Genomic DNA, 19,391 nt, shown 5'->3' on the forward strand with positions numbered 1-19,391 from the left:
TTATCATTTTCCCTTTATAAGCTTCGATTAGGGCTCGAATGGGAGGGGGAGCTCGATTTTTTTTAGAAGAGAGGAGGTTGCAGAGAGAAGAAAAAAGAGAAAAAACTGAGAGGGAGAGAAAGGGAGCCCAAGCTCCACCCATTTCCACCTTCTTCTCCACCTCGCCACCACCTTCCCACCGGCAAGCCACCATCTCCATCATCTACATCATCTCCATCCAAGCCTCTCTCAGCCACCCTCAAAACCCACCTCATTTTCTCCATTCTTTACTTCCACCTCCGGTCACTCCTCCGGCCAGTCCACCCTCGCCACCACCTTCCCACCACCAAGCCACCATCTTCCCCTTTCATCCAACCTCTGCAACTACACAGCCACCCATCTTCTCCGGCGAAGACCACCGGAATCCGACCATCTCAACCACCTTCTCTACCACCCAAAACCCATTTTTAAGACCAAACCCACTTCGAAAAAACCTAAATCCACCTCCATTAAACCCTTATTCCCCATCAAACCCATTTCTACCCAAACTAAACCCAAGCCCTTCATTTTCTTCGGGCATTCCGTCGTATTCCGGTCACGCCCTTATCACCTCCGACCACCTTGGTTTGCAAGGAATTGCAGATTTTAAAATAAATAAAAAATACAAAAAGGAAGAATTACAGAGAGAGATAGAGAGAGAGCTAAAGAGAGAGGGTCGAACCCCACCTTCGTCTTCTCCGGCAACCTTGCCGGAGACCCCATTTTTCTTTTTTTCTTTCTTTTTTTCCACCACCGTTTGTACCCTCACCGAATCTCCTCCATTAAAACCGCCCACCACACCTCCATTAAAAAAACTCCATTAAACCCTTTCTCTCCATCCATCTCCCCATCCCTTAACTCCTCTGCCACCAAACCCATCCCTCATCGTCTTCTGTTTTCCTTTCTTTCTTTTTTCTTTTTTTTCTTTTTCCTCTTTCTTTTTAAAAGAAAAAATAGAAAAAGCTAAAAACAGAGAAGGGGTTCTCATTTTTTGTTCGAAAGATCAAAGAAGGTGAGGGAGGGAGGAAAGCAGAAAAATTCAAACCCTAGCTCAGCCCCTTCATCTGTTCTGGTAATTTGACCGGAATCCTGCAATTTCAACAAAGGGAAAGGAAGGTAATCCTTAGCTTCTTCTTAGCATTTGTGTTTCCATGGCCAAATTGTGTTAGCTGTGTGTTATATTTACTGATTGTTGAGTTAAGTATACCTTGTTTGTTTTATAAAGGGTAGAATAGAGGATGGGGTTTGCTCTTTAAAATCTTATGGCTTGGTTTCTCTTTGACAATGGCATGAATAGTTTCAATGGATATAAGGATTTTCTGTCAATGTCTATTTTAACTTGAGTATACTCAGATGTGTGTATGATTTTTATTCCTTAGAGGAATATCAATTTAAAGTTATCATGGTTTATGGAGTCAAGGTTTTTTGTTAAGTCTTGTAGTTCTTGTTGAAATCAATACTTGAGCTGGTTGCGTATGGCTCGCATGCATTTTGCCATACAAATTTCTGTGGAATTCTCTTTGTGATGTTGCAGAATTTAATTTGCTTTGGTCTGTAACCCGCCTTGAGTATGGAATGGCAGTAAAGAAATTATTTATTCTTTAATCTTAAAAAGGAAGTAGCTTTACTTGAGAGCTTCAAAGTTATCGTTCTTGTAATATCATTCCTTGTAAATAATTTCTTTGTCATATAGTTACGTTTAGTGTCGGATCCTCCCTTCGTTTTCCTTAGGACCCCATTAGGACTTTATGTGGCCATTGCTGTTCCATTCTCGAATACCAGAATTTCCTCTTTCTCAGGTTAAGGCTATGATGGAATGCTTCTTGAGCCAACCCCTTCCCTTCCTGCCTTAGAGTCTTCGCAGGTTAAGGGATTTCTTCCTCTTTAGAGTCAGTCATAGAGAGTTTAGGAGTCTGTCCTACCATCCTAGGGTTTAGGAGTCTGTCCTACCCTTGTAGAGTTTAAGATTCTGTCCTATCCCTTCATAAAGTTTAGGATTCCGTCCTTCCATCTTTCAGAGTCAGTCCTTTAGTATAGGAGTCTGTCCTTACTTAGAGAGTCAATCTTTCAGGAGTCTGTCCTATCATCATAGGGTTTAGGATTCTGTCGAACCCCTCATCAAGTCATGTGATTTTATCCGCTCCTGCAAGGTATAGGATGCTGTCCAACCCTTGCAGAGTCGTGATTCTGTTCATTTCCCCCGCAGAGTATAGGATGATGTCCAACCTTTGCGGGATATCAGGAGTCTGTCCTACCCTTATTATGATAGGATTCTGTCCTCTTGTGTTAAAAATTCCAAAAAAACATCAAAAACATCTGAAATTTCTAAAAAAATCTCAAAAATCTTGAGTCATTAAGAGTGTAGTTAGAAAAATCTTGTCCGAACTACGGATGGCTTGATCCCTAGCTGAGGGGTACATAGGCAGATCGGGCTTGCAGCTGGTATCCCGAGTTCAGTCACAACTTTCATAACTTCAAAAACTTCCATAAGCTTCAAAACCTTTCAAATCTTCCCAAAATACAAAAATCTTCAAAATAACCTTGCAAACCATTTTCAAAAGATCTTCTCATAGAGTTAGGAGTCTGTCCTAGGCGTTTGGGGTGTCTTAGAGTTAGGAGTCTATCCTGTTTGTGTTGATATGCTGAGTCTTGTCGTGTGAGTGTCCTCAGAGTTAGGAAGCCTCGAGTCGTGGTCGGCTGGACACTTAATCGATCCGATGGCTAGACTAGAACGCACTTAGATAGCCCATGGTTTTTCTTAGGACGCACAGCTTAGTCACACATAGGGTGTAGGGTCCACTTGCATTAGTTAGGGCATATAGGGAGTCCTAAAAATTACCATTCACTTGAACTTAAGTAATGGCGCAAGAAGCTTTAAAAACTAGTCAGGTCTAGTTGATCGAGTTTAGGATAGCGGTCCAAGAGGGTTAGGCATTGTAGTTTAGCATAGGTGCAGAACTTCGTTGACTCTGATTCTTCCCGAGGCCGGGATACGTAGTTGTGGACCCCGATCCGAGGAAGGTGAGGGAACGAGTCCCTACATCCTCTAGATCTCCACATGAAAGGAGAGCTCTGCCAAGGAACTCTCGAAACGGGTGTCACCTTCATAGCATAGCACGAGTGGCGATATAAAAAAAAAGAGATACATCCTGATCGGGAGCCAAGGCTCGAAACCGAGATGTACCTAAAAATAACTCAGAGTCGCCATCCATGGATATGCCATGGAACCCTAAAATCAAATCCTCTGTGCAATGGATAACCAGAAATATATATGGGTTCGTGCCTGGTTACGAATTGAGAAGGTCTAAAGAGCACCCCCAATTCGTACAAGTGCAAGCACTTGGTCTCTTATGCCATTTTCATTAACTCCAAAGAAGTTTGGGTAAAAATCATGTGAAATGGGAACAATCCTCGGGAGTCGTCTACCTAAGCATGTATTTCCTGAGGATAAAGATAATAAGCACACATAAAATAAAATGAAAGATGTATCACCTAAGCATAGCTAGGTTATGAGTGACATGCCTAATGGGTGTCTAAGTTTTGATGTGCAAACACATGCAAGTTATAGCTAAAGGTATAGGATCAATACAAAAAGTAAGAAAATACATCAAAAAATACAATAACTACACAACAAATCCTAAGACTCTAAATGATTAGCCCGAGTCTTCGGATGGTCTGATATTCATCCAAAGAAGCCTACGTATCCCCGCCTCCACGAGAATCAAGGCAACGTAGTTCTTCGCGCCTATTCTAAGCTATGATGCCTAAGACACCTAGACTTCTATCCTAGACTCGATCTAAAAGACCAGACCAGTTATTAAAATTTCTTGTACGATTATTTAAATTCCAGTGAATTGTGGATTTTAGGACACCCTATATGCCCTAACTAAATGCAGATTAGCCCTAAGCTAATGCAGCTGGTTCTTACAACCTATGTGTAACTAGGCTGTGTTTCCTAAGGAAAACAAAGGGTGGACTAGCGTATCTTACTCTAGTCATCACTCGGCGATGTGGATCGCCGACTGACCGGACGGAGGCGCTCCTATAACTCTAGGACAGACCCCTAACTCTAAAACAAGCACACAACAAACAAACAACCTATCAAAAGAAACTCTTAACTCTGAAACTCTCTATCTAGGAGAAACTCCTAACTCTAGAGGAAGATCTTTTGAAAACAAGGTTTTAAAGGCTGCTTATTCAGAAAGATTTAAAATACTATTTACAAAAAGTTTGGCTGGACTTGGGATATGGATCTCAAGCTGCACTACGTACCTCGTGGAAGAGGATCAAGCCAACGTAATTCGAAACGAACTCTCCTAATTGCTAATTCTAAAACACTCAACACTTTAGGCTTTCTTAGGATTTTTCAAATGTTTTTGATGTTTTGAATTTCTAATATTTTTGGATTTTAAAATATTCCAATGCTTTTGGATTCTTAAATGTTTTCACCCTTCAAGGGAATATGCAAGCATAACCATAAACTAGGGCAAAGCCCTAAATCAAAAGGGGAAACCCTGAACAAACAACAAGCGTCTCAAAGAGACGAACCACAACACCTAAAGAAGTGCCCCAAGAATAGAGAAAACAAATCTAAGATCTCAAACAAGCAAAGCTCTAATAAGACTGAGTTAGTCTCTAATCAAAGTGGAATAATGACAACTCTAAAGGAGAAACTCCTAACTAATAACACTAAATAGGGGTGCAAATGAGTCAGGGACTCTTTAATAATACCACGAAAAGATGAATGAGTCAAAGACTCTCCGATAAAACTGCTAAGCAAGATAACCGAGTCAAAGACTCCCTACTAAAGACAAATGAGTCAGAGACTCTCTAATAACCACCTAAAGACAACTGAGTCAAAGACTCTCTAATAATACCGTCGAAAGAACTAACGAGTCAAAGACTCCCTAGTAATACCACAAAAGAACAAATGAGTCAAAGACTCCCTAATAAAAGTGCTAAAAGGACAAATGAGTCAAGGACTCTCTAATAATACCACCTAAAAGACGAATGAGTCAAAGACTCTCTAATAAAGCCACTAAAAAGACAAACGAGTCAAAGACTCTCTAATGAAACTACTAAAAGGATGAACGAGTCAAAGACTCGCTCCAAAAGAAGGGGGACCTTTAACATGAGGCTGAATAAGCCTCCTAAAAGATAAACTCACTATCGAGACAAAGCCTGTCCCCCTAAGAAGGTACGACTTTCCAGCGAGACAGAGCTTGTCTCCTCAAAGATGCACCTAAATTCTAGTGAGACAGTGTGTGTCTCCTATGGGTTAATTTTCTATAAAACTAAAAAGGAGCTCCCTAAGGGATAGATTCTAAAAATGACAAGGCATGTCTCCGAAGGAGAATCACCTTAATGAGACCGAGGGTGTCTCCTAATGGGGGGCCAGATAACTCTTCTCATTGCCCTTGCAATGAGGAAGAGATGAAATACCATTCTAATGGTGTCTAAAAGACTAAGTAAGTCTACTTAGCAAAGGAGGGGTATGCTGCTTAGACTGAGCAAGTCCCCTAAGGATGGGCTTGGGCTAGCGCCTTCATCGCCCCAATGAAAGAGAAGGAATCCCAAAAAATTACTGGAGTCTAAAACCTCCCAGCAAGGCACACCTACTATAATCCTGAAGACACATCTATCAAAAGATCACGGTGAACTCGAGAACCCTAAGGAATCAGAGTGAGCGAGGATCAAAGGAATCCTGCAAAAACCCTAACATGTACCAAAGGAGGGTCATGCTACAAGAACTAGTCATAGAGACCAAGATGAATTTCAGAGTTGAGATGAAAATCTGCTAGAGGCCCCACTCTACCTATGATACTACATGCAAAACTACTCTTCCTGAGCCTGAATAGAGCTGATAATCAAACAATGGAATGTAAAAAGAATATCTCAACCAATGAATATTGTTAACTCGATGAAAGTAACAAAGCTAGACTCATATAAAAGTCAAAGAGTGACTGAATCACTTTCAAGACAGTGCGATATTAGGGTATTCTTTCATCTGAACTTTGTATTGTCGATTTAATGCATCATCTTATCAATAATTTCAACATGCTTGATTGCATCATCGAATTCTCAGTAAGATCCACCAGCCCATAACGACTATCAAAATTGAAATGACCATCACATACAATTTTGGTATTTCAAACAAAACCAATTCTACATCACTGTTAAGAACAAATATCATGGATATCGAAGTGAATAATAGCACAAGTGAACCAAGCGTTATTACTAAGATTATAATGGGATATCAACTAATGCATTGCAGACGTTTCAGGTGTTCTTAACAAGGCAAATTTCACATTTCTGACAATAACCAATATCCAGAACATCCAAATGAATAATACCCGAACCCTTTTTTTGATAAAACAAGAATGCAACCAATATTCCACTAGTAAATTCAATATTAAAGCCCTTCTCCTATACCACTCGAAAGTATAGATTCAGGCCAAAACAATGCGGACTTAGGGGCAAGACCAAAGCATTATTGACTGATTTTACTTGTAAGCACAAATCATTGCTCAATAAGATTTCGCCAATGCACAGAGGAAAAAATCACTGTTATTTTGCAAATGCACTCCATCTCATAAAATTTATCTTGGAATCACCATTGACCATCCAACATCAATCCATATGAACATAAATCGTAAATGCTTACTGAAACCCAAATAAAAATCCATTGCTGGTATAGAAATAGGCAGCGACGTAAAATTAAATGATAAGTGAAGACCGTATCACCCTGAAAGTAGAGAGTAAACACAAAATTAAGGGCAACAAGGTTCGCTTACCATGAATATTGGTGCTCGCCGATGTCGACAATGGATGATGGGGCTTACACTAGCGCTGGTAACAGAGGTCACAGATTTTGACGATGGACAATTCCTGCAAACCCTCTTCGGAGAAAAATGGGGGTCAATGCTAGGTAGAAATTGGTGGCGTTGATTGATGTGGGAATTGAGACTATGAACTGGGTTTCTCTAATTGAAAGTAGAATTGAAATGGGTTTGGGCTTTGATAAAAGTGAGAATCGGTGGGGGAAATCAAGGGAGAGATGGTGATGTGAAGATGATGGAGGTCTTTAATGGAAGTGTGGGTGATGGAATGAAGATGATGGATGGTATCGGATTCCGGCGGGGTGACCGGAGATGATGATCTGAATGGGGAGAGATAAAAATAAGGTAGAGATGAGAGGTGGCTGAGCGATGGTGATGGTACGGTGAGTTGCAGAGATGGTGGAAGATGGAGATGGCGGTTCCTCCTCTCCCCCTTTCTCGATTTCTCCTTCTCTCTGTTTCTCACGAAAATGGGGATTTTGAAGTGGGTTTAGTGGTGAAAGAAATGGCAGAGGAGGTGGAACTGGGTAGGAGTAGTGGTAGAGAGGGTCGGTCGGGTTTTGGAGGTGGGTAAAGGTGGTGGCTGGCCGGTGGGTGGCTTGCCGGAGATGAGGCCGGATTTAATGGCGGTTGGGGTTAGATCTAGGGTTTTGTAGAGAAGAAGAAGAAGGTGGGGTTCCTGGTGGTCGTAGGTGGTGGTAGGTTTGGGGAAGAAGAAGAAGATGGGGTTGCTGGTCTCGGAGAAGGTGGACAGCCGATCGGCTCCTTTTCTCTGCAATCTCTCTCCTTCTCCCTCTGTTTTTTTTTTCAGAAAATGAAAATGAGATCCTCCCTTTCTTCCTTAATCTCTGAAAATCTCAGATCCAAATATGAGATTTCCCCTTCAAATCTCCTCCTTCTCCCCTCTCCCTCTCGAAATTTCCTTCACAAAAATGAATCCTCCTTTTCTACGAAAAAATGATATATTTGTGTGGTACCCGATCCCGCGAGAGGGGTGTGGGGCGCGAGCCGCCGCGCTCTCTCTCTTGGTCTCCTGTATCCACGCGATTGGCGTGTGCATTTAATTATTGATTTGAATTCGTCTTTCATGTGAACTTGGGATCACTAAGGCAATCCGAATTCCACACGAAAGAGACTGACAGAGTCGCCACCTAGATGTGGGATCTAGGACCCGAAATTAACCAGAAATCTAGACTCGCTACCTGGTTACGAGAATGGAAGGTATGGGGAGTTATCCGCCACATGCACCATTCCTGCCCGATAATCGGTCTTCGATTCCAAAAGCTAACTCTTTTAAATTTATTTTAAATGGCTCATTCAACTCTATGTTAATGTGCGAACTAAGTGACATGCATCCTATGATCTAATTTCAATGTGAATCCTAGATGTGTATCTTGATTTATTAATTTGTCTGGATTCATTCTAAGTGAAAGTTCTCCTAGAATTCTAATTTCATGGAAAGCCCTAAATGATTTGATTAAGCATTTACAAGAAAATTAATATCCAAAACACCACAATTTGTTGTGGTGCCGACTCGCGGGTGGTATGCCGTCAGACATCCAAGCTGCCTACGTACCCAAGCCTCACTGGGATCAGAGTCGACGTAGTTCGGTGCACCTAAGCTAAGCTACTTATGCCTAACTCAACTAGGACACCGACCTAGACGGGATTGACTGTTTCAACAGTTTTAGGAGAAGTTATTTAATTCAAGTTGAGGATTTTATTATCTTAGGATTTCATCTAAGATGCTATATGATTCTCATCTAAATGCAAATGGTCCCTTAGACTAATGCAGGTTTGCCTACATCCTTGTTTACTAGGCTTGTCCTAGGGAAAGATTGGGTGACTAGTGTAACTAGACCTATGGCACGGTTGCTATACATAGCAAACGTCCGTGATGAGGCTGGACTCCTAACTCTAGGACTCCCTAAAACCTAAGACTCCCTAAAACTTAGGACACGACACCAGTGTTCCTAAATTGGGCTCTAAGGGTTCCTAAAGGAATTTTGAATCCACCGGCTCTTGGGAATCTCGAATTCTTTTGGGCTTGTGGAAACTTTTAGAGTTTTCTTGAAGCTTTTATTATCTGAAGGTATTTAGTGTGTTTGGTAGCTTTTAAAGTTGTTTATTTAGAAGGTTTTAGTTTCATTTGAAATTTTTAGTGGTCTTTTGGTTAATGGCTTTTAACGGATTTTTATCAGTGGATTTTAAATGGGTGAATTTTAGTTTTGTTAATTTTAGGTTGGATGTACTTTAGATTAATGTCTTTCGATTTTGGTTTGGAAAATGACGTTAACACAACCAAGTTTTGACAATTGCACAAATTCGACAAACCATTGACCATTAAAAGATCTGACAAATGCAGCCCACTAAAACTGTCGTAACTCTTTAACCGCTTGGCCAAATTCAACGTACAAACATGCGTTGGAAAGATCTTTTATAGGGCTACAACTTTGTAGTTCTCCATTGTTTGTAAATCTGTGATTTAGAGGTTCGAATTTGTGTTGCAAACAAAAGGACAGCAACATTAAACTGGAAATGCCTAAAGGTGTGCCGCAACCATTTTGGACTTAACTTTTTAACCACTCGCTGTCTGATCTAGCACGAATACTCGTTGGAAACGGCACGAAAATATCTACTACTTTGTAGTTAACCATTTCCCACGATTCTGTTGTTTAGAGGTCGAAAAATCTGTTTAAAGTCTAACAGCTAGCACTATGACGGGAATGATATTGGCACCCCCATGTTTTCTTTTGATAGTTCTTATTTTTTTAGTGATTAAAAGACGGTGAATATGAAAAATGGCTTGAATGGGCCTGAGATTAGATTCAAATGGGATGTTTGAAAAAGGGGTTGTTTTTATCTACTTGGCAAGGTGGGGTATGGATATTGGGTTCTTGAGATTGAGTGGGGGCTGTTGTTATCAAATTGGAGTGGGGGCTGTTGTTATCAATTGAAAGATGGAGGTTTTGTAAGCCAAATTAAATGGGTTTTGATAATTCATGTAAAATTCAAGTTTTCTTTCTTGTAAATGTTCAAAATTTTTAATGAATTGTTTTCCCAAAAGAAATCTAAATTCCCTAACAAGCCAATGATTTCAACATCCCATCGCAAATAGGTTCTAATGACCCTAACACATTAATTATATTTAGCATAAGTGAGAACATGACCAAGGCCAAACTAGTACAAAATTAAACATGACATCAACCAAAATATACGCAAAACAACACTCAATCCTACAAATATAGAAAAGAAAATAAAATTCCAAAAGACATACCTTTTTGTAGACGATATTCCATGCAAACTTATGGAGAAGAGGGATTTGGTCTAGAGAGAGGGCTTGAATTTTCTAAGAGAGGGGTTCTCTCCTCTTTTCTTTTTTTTTTTCCTTTTCTTTGGTGAGATGAGAGGGTATTTATAGGAGAATGGGATAGGAGGTTAGGTGAGGTTAGGTGAGGTTAGGTAAGGTTAGGTGAGGTTAGGTGATGTTAGGTGAGGTTAGGTGAGGTTAGGTGAGGTTTGGATGGTTATGATGGGAGGAGAGGTTAGGTGAGGTTAGGTGAGGTTTGAATGGTTAGGATGAGAGGAGAGGTTAGGTGGTTTTGGATGGTTAGACCCAGGTCATGATCTGCCATTGATCTAACGATTTACGGAAATCGGGTCTCGGAATGGAATCAGGGTCCGGGCTATGAAGTGACCCTAGCTTATTTTGTCCCGATTGATGATCCGTAAAGTCAGATCAAGATATTAATGACCTAAAACATATAAATCAATGATAGAGGGGGTTCTCACATGGATTTAACACACTAATTTATTTGTTGATTAAAACAAAACAAAATGGGGTGTCTACAGATGCCCCTCTTTGGTAGAGATGACGTAGTCATTGAATACCAAAGTTAAAAATGACAGAACCATTTTGCGTAGTTTTAATCGACAAAGGACTCTCTAGATACAACGCACCTTAACATAATGCAAAACCTTAGATGAAACCCTAGAACTTGAATAATAATAAAAACTCGATGCGGCGCCGTTCACAAACGGGCAATTAGAGAATGAGATATCATTTTCGAATGGATTCTGAAGGGAAAGGACAAAGATCGCTCTCAAACAGTTTTTAGAAGGAGATGAGACGCCGCTCACAAGCGGGTTCAACGAGGATAAGAAGCATTCCCAAATGGACTTGGATAATGAGGCACCGTTCACAAACGGCCTCAAGGAGGATAGAAAACCATTCACAGATGGACTCGAGAAATGAGGCACCGTTCACAAACGGGCTCAAGGAGAAGACAAGACCATTCACAAATGGACTCAAGAAATGAGGCACCGTTCACAAACGGGCTCAAGGAGAAGACAAGACCATTCACAAATGGACTCGAGAAATGAGGCACCGTTCACAAACGGGCTCAAGGAGGACGATACCATTCACAAATGGATTCGAGAAAAGAGGCACCATTCACAAACGGACTCAAGGATAAGACAAGACCATTCACAAATGGACTCGAGAAATGGGGCACCATTCACAAACGGGCTCAAGGAGAAGACGAGACCATTCACAAATGGACTCGAGAAATGAGGCACCGTTCACAAACGGGCTCAAGGAGAAGACGAGACCATTCACAAATGGATTCGAGAAATGAGGCACCGTTCACAAACGGGTTCAAGGAGAAGACGAGACCATTCACAAATGGACTCGAGAAATGAGGCACCTTTCACAAGAGGGCTCAAAGAGGACATGAGACCATTCACAAATGGACTCAGAAAATGAGACACCGTTCACAAACGGGTTCAAGGAGAAGACGAGACCATTCACCAATGGACAAGAGAAATGAGGCACCATTCACAAACGGGCTCAAGGAGGACATGAGACCATTCACAAATGGACTCAAAAAATGAGACACCGTTCACAAACGGGTTCAAGAAGAAGACGAGACCATTCACAAATGGACTCGAGAAAAGAGGCACCGTTCACAAACGGGCTCAAAGAGGGCATGAGATTTTTCATGAACTTGAATTTGACGTAAGATTGGGTTTGTTTGAATCGGGGATTGGTTTTGATGAATTTTTTATTTTTGGGAAATGAGGTACCGTCCGCAAACGGGCTCAAGGAGAAGACGAGACCATTCACAAACGGCCTCGAGAAATGAGGCACCTTTCACAGAAGGGCTCAAAGAGGACATGAGATTTTTCATGAACTTGAATTTGACGTAAGATTGGATTTGTTTGAATCGGGGATTGGATTTGATGAATTTTTATTTTTGGGAAATGAGGTACCGTCCGCAAACGGGCTCAAGGAGAAGACGAGACCATTCACAAATGGGCTCGAGAAATGAGGCACCGTTCACAAACGGGCTCGACGACACAAGATAGCTTTGATTGATGAATTCAACAATGAAAAATTTAGAGATTTTTATGAATTTGAATTTGACGTAGGATTGGATTTTTTGAATTGGGGATTGGATTTGATGAATTTTTGATTTTTTGAGAAATGAGGCACCGTCCACAAACGGGCTCAAGGAGGACATGAGACCATTCATAAATGAACTCAGAAAATGAGGCACCGTTCACAAATGGGCTCAAGGAGAAGACGAAACCATTCACAAATGGACTCGAGAGATGAGGCACCGTTCACAAACGGGCTCAAGGAGAAGACGAGGCCATTTGCAAATGGGCTCGAGAAAAGAGGTACCGTTCACAAACGGGCTCGAAGAATTTAGAGATTTTCCATGAACTTGAATTTGACGTAAGATTGGATTTGATGAATTTTTTATTTTTTTGAACTCAATGAAATCGGGGATATTATGGATCGTGCCCGACAAAGATGTTGGAAACTAGGACTTTGACGAATGATGAAACGGCAAACCTTTGGAACGAAGAACCATTACTAGCAAGAATGGATTAGGAACATTTTTATGAAACTTCAACAAGATTTTTCTCAAAGAGACTGCTGGTCTTGTCTTCTGGGGATTTTGATAACTGAAACCTTGAACAAGACATTTGAGATTGGTAATTTAGAACAACGACTCTCTTGGATATTAACATGGAAAAGCGGGATCTGCTTCTTGACAGGTGTTTAGATAAACATTTCTTGACCAGGATAACTAACCGGAAGGGAATTATGAATTTGAATGGTTCATCTTTCTGAGAAATTGGCTCAACCACCATTGCATCTGAGGTTCTTCCAAGCTTAAGGTGCCTTCCTGGGGTATGATCTTTTTACGGAAGCTGGGCTTTCTGATGTTTCTACTTCTGAATTTTTCTGAGCTGATCTTCTTTGAAATGAAGTTGTTTGACTAAATTCTCGAGCTCTTTCAGGTATAATTGCAGGGAGCTGCCTAGGCCTGGCCTCCTTCACCAAGACAGTTACATCATTTGGACATAGGAACGACGATTGACTCTTTCTAAAGAGAAAACTTAGATGAAAGGCACTACTCAAAGGATTGAGCAGCCCTGAAGGAGTGAACTTAGAATAACAAAGATTGACTGACTATACTGACAAACACAGTGATGCTTCTGACTTAGTTAACGTTTTATTTGGTAAATCTATCATTTCAAGGAATTTTTTTTTTTTTTTTTTTTTGAAATCGTAAACACTGGACTTCTTCCTCGAAACAGTAATGCCTCAAGAATTTAATTACGACCCCTAAGATTGCTTAGCTTCAATGCCCCCAGTTTTGAGGATATCACTTGAATTTGCTTGAACTTCAGTTGATCTTCAGTCTTGATACCGGCTGTTGCCTTCTTATACTGATTCTCTTACCGTGACCAAGTCACCTCTTCAGGGTTTTTAACTTGGCGGACCGCGCTAGCCTTAACTTTTGCCTGAACCACCTTTCTAGGTTTTCGATCCAGCAGGCTATCCCCTTAGCTTTTGCCTAAGCCGCCCTTTCGGGTTTTCAACTTAGCAGGGAAATGATCTTAAATTTTGCCTAGACCGCCCTTTCAGGTTTTCAGTCTAGCAGATCTTCAAACTCCGTTCTTTTTTTTCTTTTTGTGTTTCGGGACCTAGATTATTAAATCTGAACACCGGAGGGACTTTATAGGTAGGATAGGGCTTTACAAAGAATGGCTTAAGGCTCAACAAAGATTTCGACCAAACCTGTGAACAGGTTGCCTCCATATCCCCATGTAGGAATTAGGACGTGTGTAGTTCAGGGCAAATGCCCCTAGTTTGAAAATAAATTGTTTGAAGGTTAATTGATTTTTCTTTTTTTCTTTTCTTTCTGGAATAATTATCTTCTCTTCTTTTGGAACTTGTCCCTCTTTTTTTTTTGGAACGATTGATTTTTCTTTTTCTTTTTCTTTTGAATCGACCGAACTCGGTTTAACCGAGCTGCCTACGTACCCCAGTGTAGGGATCAGGTCTCGTGTAGTTCGGGGGAATGCCCCAAGTTTGAAGGGTTTTCAAGAAAATTTGATTTAGGCTCGAAGGGTTTGCAAATCGGTATTCTTTTGACATTGGGTTTTGATTTTGGGATTTAATCGGCCAAATGAGGCCTTTCGATGTTCAGATTGGGAATCGATCTAGGTTACTAGAGTCCCTCTGGTACTGATTTTTTTTTTTTTTCTTTTGTTTTTTTTTTTTTTTCGCGGAGTTTGACGGCATTTCCAGGTAAGAGATAATGGATCTTCTTCTTTCAAGATTCTAATACGTGCTTTTGACTTTCATAGAGCGAAACTTGTTCTTTGACATCCTCCATCTATGGATTCGTACTCTCGATATCTGATGATCACTTTTCATTGTTTGCTTTTGAACTTTTCATCTTGAATTTGTTGGCTTTATGAATTTGAGAACCAAGGTCATTGATTGGAAATATGAAAGTTGTTTCCACTCTATGCCCCTTGTATAGCATATATCTTCTCACTTTCTTCATTTTCTTTGAGCTTTCCATCTATGTCTTGCCCCTGGTATCGGTTGTAGCTTTTCTAGACAATCTTCTTATTCTTGAAATAATTTTATCAATTCTTCACACTCTTTAGAGGGTAATGTATTTTCAATCGGCATTCACTGAATCAAAGTTTCAGTGCCAGTGTTTATCATTTCAATTTCATCTTTGAAAGGTTGGGATTGGCGCTCCTCCTCTCGTTCAAGTAATTGCTGTGACTCAAGTGGAGTTTCGTCAATTTTGTCCTCATTTGAGGAGGGAGTCTTATTTTAAGATCAGAAGCACACTTAAGAACAGACACAAGTGAACTTTTTGGAACTGACTGAAATTTTATTTAAAGAAAAGCTATTACATCAGACGACCTATCCTGAACATGCTCACGATTCACAACTCTAAATAAGAAAGAGAAACAGAAGATAACTTGCCTGGACTAGGCATTGACCTTTAACTGTAAGACCGGACTCAACAATTATACTGACCATGATGACTGACTCAACATAAAATAGTAAGTGACTAAAACTTTAACTGCTGCAACTGTTTGGCGTTGAAGGCTCGGCGAAGGCTGGTTCGTTCTGAACATCATCATGGCTGATACTTTCAATTTTGGACAATGATGACTGATTCGCATAGGGAAATGCCCCTAGCTCAATGATTCTGAGAGTGAACTCTGAAGGACTTAGCAAAATAATCTTGAAAAAGGTAGCCCCTAGAGGAGGAACAGACCCGGGGTACAAGCTAGATTGGATTATCTGGACCAGGCATGATCAGATCATGAGAACGCATAATCGAAAGATTGTGAGATTCTGCATCTGCCAGTTAGGGGATGGCATGAAGATACGATCGAATCGTATGACAGAAGAACGAAAGACGCACGATCAAAAGATTAGATGAGATAGCATAAGATTGCTTTCAACGGATAGATCATGAATGACTAATCCTATGAGATCTTTGAAAATTATGGGATTTATATCCTAACCCAAAGGGAAATTTTTTTTTTTTTTTTTTTTTTCACATTTTATCAGTGTTACCTGAAGGCATCAACCCTAATCCTAATCTATCGGAGTGGAGAGAGAATCTCGACTCATGACTTTGTTCGTGTATCTAAGGACCGATCGTGACCATTGGAAGATGGACCACGGCCTAATCTAGACACCAATGGGTAGGATATCCTAAACTAGGCTCACACACATGATGCACATGTGTTCGTATACTACATGCATGTGTGGGTTAATCTAGGGGTAAGGCCAAGAGTTCCCTTAGCGCGAATCCCTGTTCGATATACTGTACCAGTGTCCGGCGTATCAGTACGTGAACAAGAGATCCGTTTACGTACCATAAAGGTACTAGGCTAAGGGTGGAATGCTTCTCTAGCACAGAGGCACCAGGTGATGAAATCCCAGTCAACCATGCTAGATAACACTCCGGGTTCCTAAAATAGGACGTGTGTGCACGTGAGATGCAAGAGTTTAGATGCAAGTGATGTAAGTGTGTGCAATATGTTTGCGCAATCTATGATGCCCTCAGGTTTTGTTAGGTTAAGTTCGAGTAAAATGTGATGAGAAAATAAAACAAGACAAACTAATCTAACAAGTATAGAGTTTTTATGAGCCAGTTAAATTAAATTCAAATGAATTATCTTTTGAAATTTTAATGAAGTTAGGTGGTCCCCAGCAGAGTCGCCAAACTGTGGTACCCGATCCCGCGAGAGGGGTGTGGTGCGCGAGCCGCCGCGCTCTCTCTCTTGGTCTCCTGTATCCACGCGATTGGCGTGTGCATTTAATTATTGATTTGAATTCGTCTTTCATGTGAACTTGGGATCACTAAGGCAATCCGAATTCCACACGAAAGAGACTGACAGAGTCGCCACCTAGATGTGGGATCTAGGACCCGAAATTAACCAGAAATCTAGACTCGCTACCTGGTTACGAGAATGGAAGGTATGGGGAGTTATCCGCCACATGCACCATTCCTGCCCGATAATCGGTCTTCGATTCCAAAAGCTAACTCTTTTAAATTTATTTTAAATGGCTCATTCAACTCTATGTTAATGTGCGAACTAAGTGACATGCATCCTATGATCTAATTTCAATGTGAATCCTAGATGTGTATCTTGATTTATTAATTTGTCTGGATTCATTCTAAGTGAAAGTTCTCCTAGAATTCTAATTTCATGGAAAGCCCTAAATGATTTGATTAAGCATTTACAAGAAAATTAATATCCAAAACACCACAATTTGTTGTGGTGCCGACTCGCGGGTGGTATGCCGTCAGACATCCAAGCTGCCTACGTACCCAAGCCTCACTGGGATCAGAGTCGACGTAGTTCGGTGCACCTAAGCTAAGCTACTTATGCCTAACTCAACTAGGACACCGACCTAGACGGGATTGACTGTTTCAACAGTTTTAGGAGAAGTTATTTAATTCAAGTTGAGGATTTTATTATCTTAGGATTTCATCTAAGATGCTATATGATTCTCATCTAAATGCAAATGGTCCCTTAGACTAATGCAGGTTTGCCTACATCCTTGTTTACTAGGCTTGTCCTAGGGAAAGATTGGGTGACTAGTGTAACTAGACCTATGGCACGGTTGCTATACATAGCAAACGTCCGTGATGAGGCTGGACTCCTAACTCTAGGACTCCCTAAAACCTAAGACTCCCTAAAACTTAGGACACGACACCAGTGTTCCTAAATTGGGCTCTAAGGGTTCCTAAAGGAATTTTGAATCCACCGGCTCTTGGGAATCTCGAATTCTTTTGGGCTTGTGGAAACTTTTAGAGTTTTCTTGAAGCTTTTATTATCTGAAGGTATTTAGTGTGTTTGGTAGCTTTTAAAGTTGTTTATTTAGAAGGTTTTAGTTTCATTTGAAATTTTTAGTGGTCTTTTGGTTAATGGCTTTTAACGGATTTTTATCAGTGGATTTTAAATGGGTGAATTTTAGTTTTGTTAATTTTAGGTTGGATGTACTTTAGATTAATGTCTTTCGATTTTGGTTTGGAAAATGACGTTAACACAACCAAGTTTTGACAATTGCACAAATTCGACAAACCATTGACCATTAAAAGATCTGACAAATGCAGCCCACTAAAACTGTCGTAACTCTTTAACCGCTTGGCCAAATTCAACGTACAAACATGCGTTGGAAAGATCTTTTATAGGGCTACAACTTTGTAGTTCTCCATTGTTTGTAAATCTGTGATTTAGAGGTTCGAATTTGTGTTGCAAACAAAAGGACAGCAACATTAAACTGGAAATGCCTAAAGGTGTGCCGCAACCATTTTGGACTTAACTTTTTAACCGCTCGCTGTCTGATCTAGCACGAATACTCGTTGGAAACGGCACGAAAATATCTACTACTTTGTAGTTAACCATTTCCCACGATTCTGTTGTTTAGAGGTCGAAAAATCTGTTTAAAGTCTAACAGCTAGCACTATGACGGGAATGATATTGGCACCCCCATGTTTTCTTTTGATAGTTCTTATTTTTTTAGTGATTAAAAGACGGTGAATATGAAAAATGGCTTGAATGGGCCTGAGATTAGATTCAAATGGGATGTTTGAAAAAGGGGTTGTTTTTATCTACTTGGCAAGGTGGGGTATGGATATTGGGTTCTTGAGATTGAGTGGGGGCTGTTGTTATCAAATTGGAGTGGGGGCTGTTGTTATCAATTGAAAGATGGAGGTTTTGTAAGCCAAATTAAATGGGTTTTGATAATTCATGTAAAATTCAAGTTTTCTTTCTTGTAAATGTTCAAAATTTTTAATGAATTGTTTTCCCAAAAGAAATCTAAATTCCCTAACAAGCCAATGATTTCAACATCCCATCGCAAATAGGTTCTAATGACCCTAACACATTAATTATATTTAGCATAAGTGAGAACATGACCAAGGCCAAACTAGTACAAAATTAAACATGACATCAACCAAAATATACGCAAAACAACACTCAATCCTACAAATATAGAAAAGAAAATAAAATTCCAAAAGACATACCTTTTTGTAGACGATATTCCATGCAAACTTATGGAGAAGAGGGATTTGGTCTAGAGAGAGGGCTTGAATTTTCTAAGAGAGGGGTTCTCTCCTCTTTTCTTTTTTTTTTTCCTTTTCTTTGGTGAGATGAGAGGGTATTTATAGGAGAATGGGATAGGAGGTTAGGTGAGGTTAGGTGAGGTTAGGTAAGGTTAGGTGAGGTTAGGTGATGTTAGGTGAGGTTAGGTGAGGTTAGGTGAGGTTTGGATGGTTATGATGGGAGGAGAGGTTAGGTGAGGTTAGGTGAGGTTTGAATGGTTAGGATGAGAGGAGAGGTTAGGTGGTTTTGGATGGTTAGACCCAGGTCATGATCTGCCATTGATCTAACGATTTACGGAAATCGGGTCTCGGAATGGAATCAGGGTCCGGGCTATGAAGTGACCCTAGCTTATTTTGTCCCGATTGATGATCCGTAAAGTCAGATCAAGATATTAATGACCTAAAACATATAAATCAATGATAGAGGGGGTTCTCACATGGATTTAACACACTAATTTATTTGTTGATTAAAACAAAACAAAATGGGGTGTCTACAATTTGCCTCCCTTTTTCCGTGGACAAACCCCTTTTCAGATGCTTCACCCTCCTTCTGGTCTGCATTGCGCTCACTCCCTTGGGT

The 19,391-nt window shown here is 40.4% G+C and overlaps 1 long non-coding RNA gene across 1 annotated transcript; it reads right to left on the reverse strand.

Moving 5' to 3' along the window:
- Positions 1-13,654: 13,654 nt before the first annotated feature.
- Positions 13,655-19,242, reverse strand: LOC143886493 (uncharacterized). The gene is made up of 2 exons (XR_013253830.1): positions 18,734-19,242; positions 13,655-15,549 (listed from the first exon to the last, which is right to left on the reverse strand). It is a non-coding gene; the product is annotated as an uncharacterized LOC143886493 (long non-coding RNA).
- Between the last annotated feature and the right edge of the window lie 149 nt (positions 19,243-19,391).

Source organism: Tasmannia lanceolata, unplaced genomic scaffold (genome assembly GCF_043159265.1).
Source record: "Tasmannia lanceolata isolate RefF3 unplaced genomic scaffold, GAP_Taslan_0.1 ptg000011l, whole genome shotgun sequence".
Classification (NCBI taxonomy): Eukaryota; Viridiplantae; Streptophyta; class Magnoliopsida; order Canellales; family Winteraceae; genus Tasmannia; species Tasmannia lanceolata.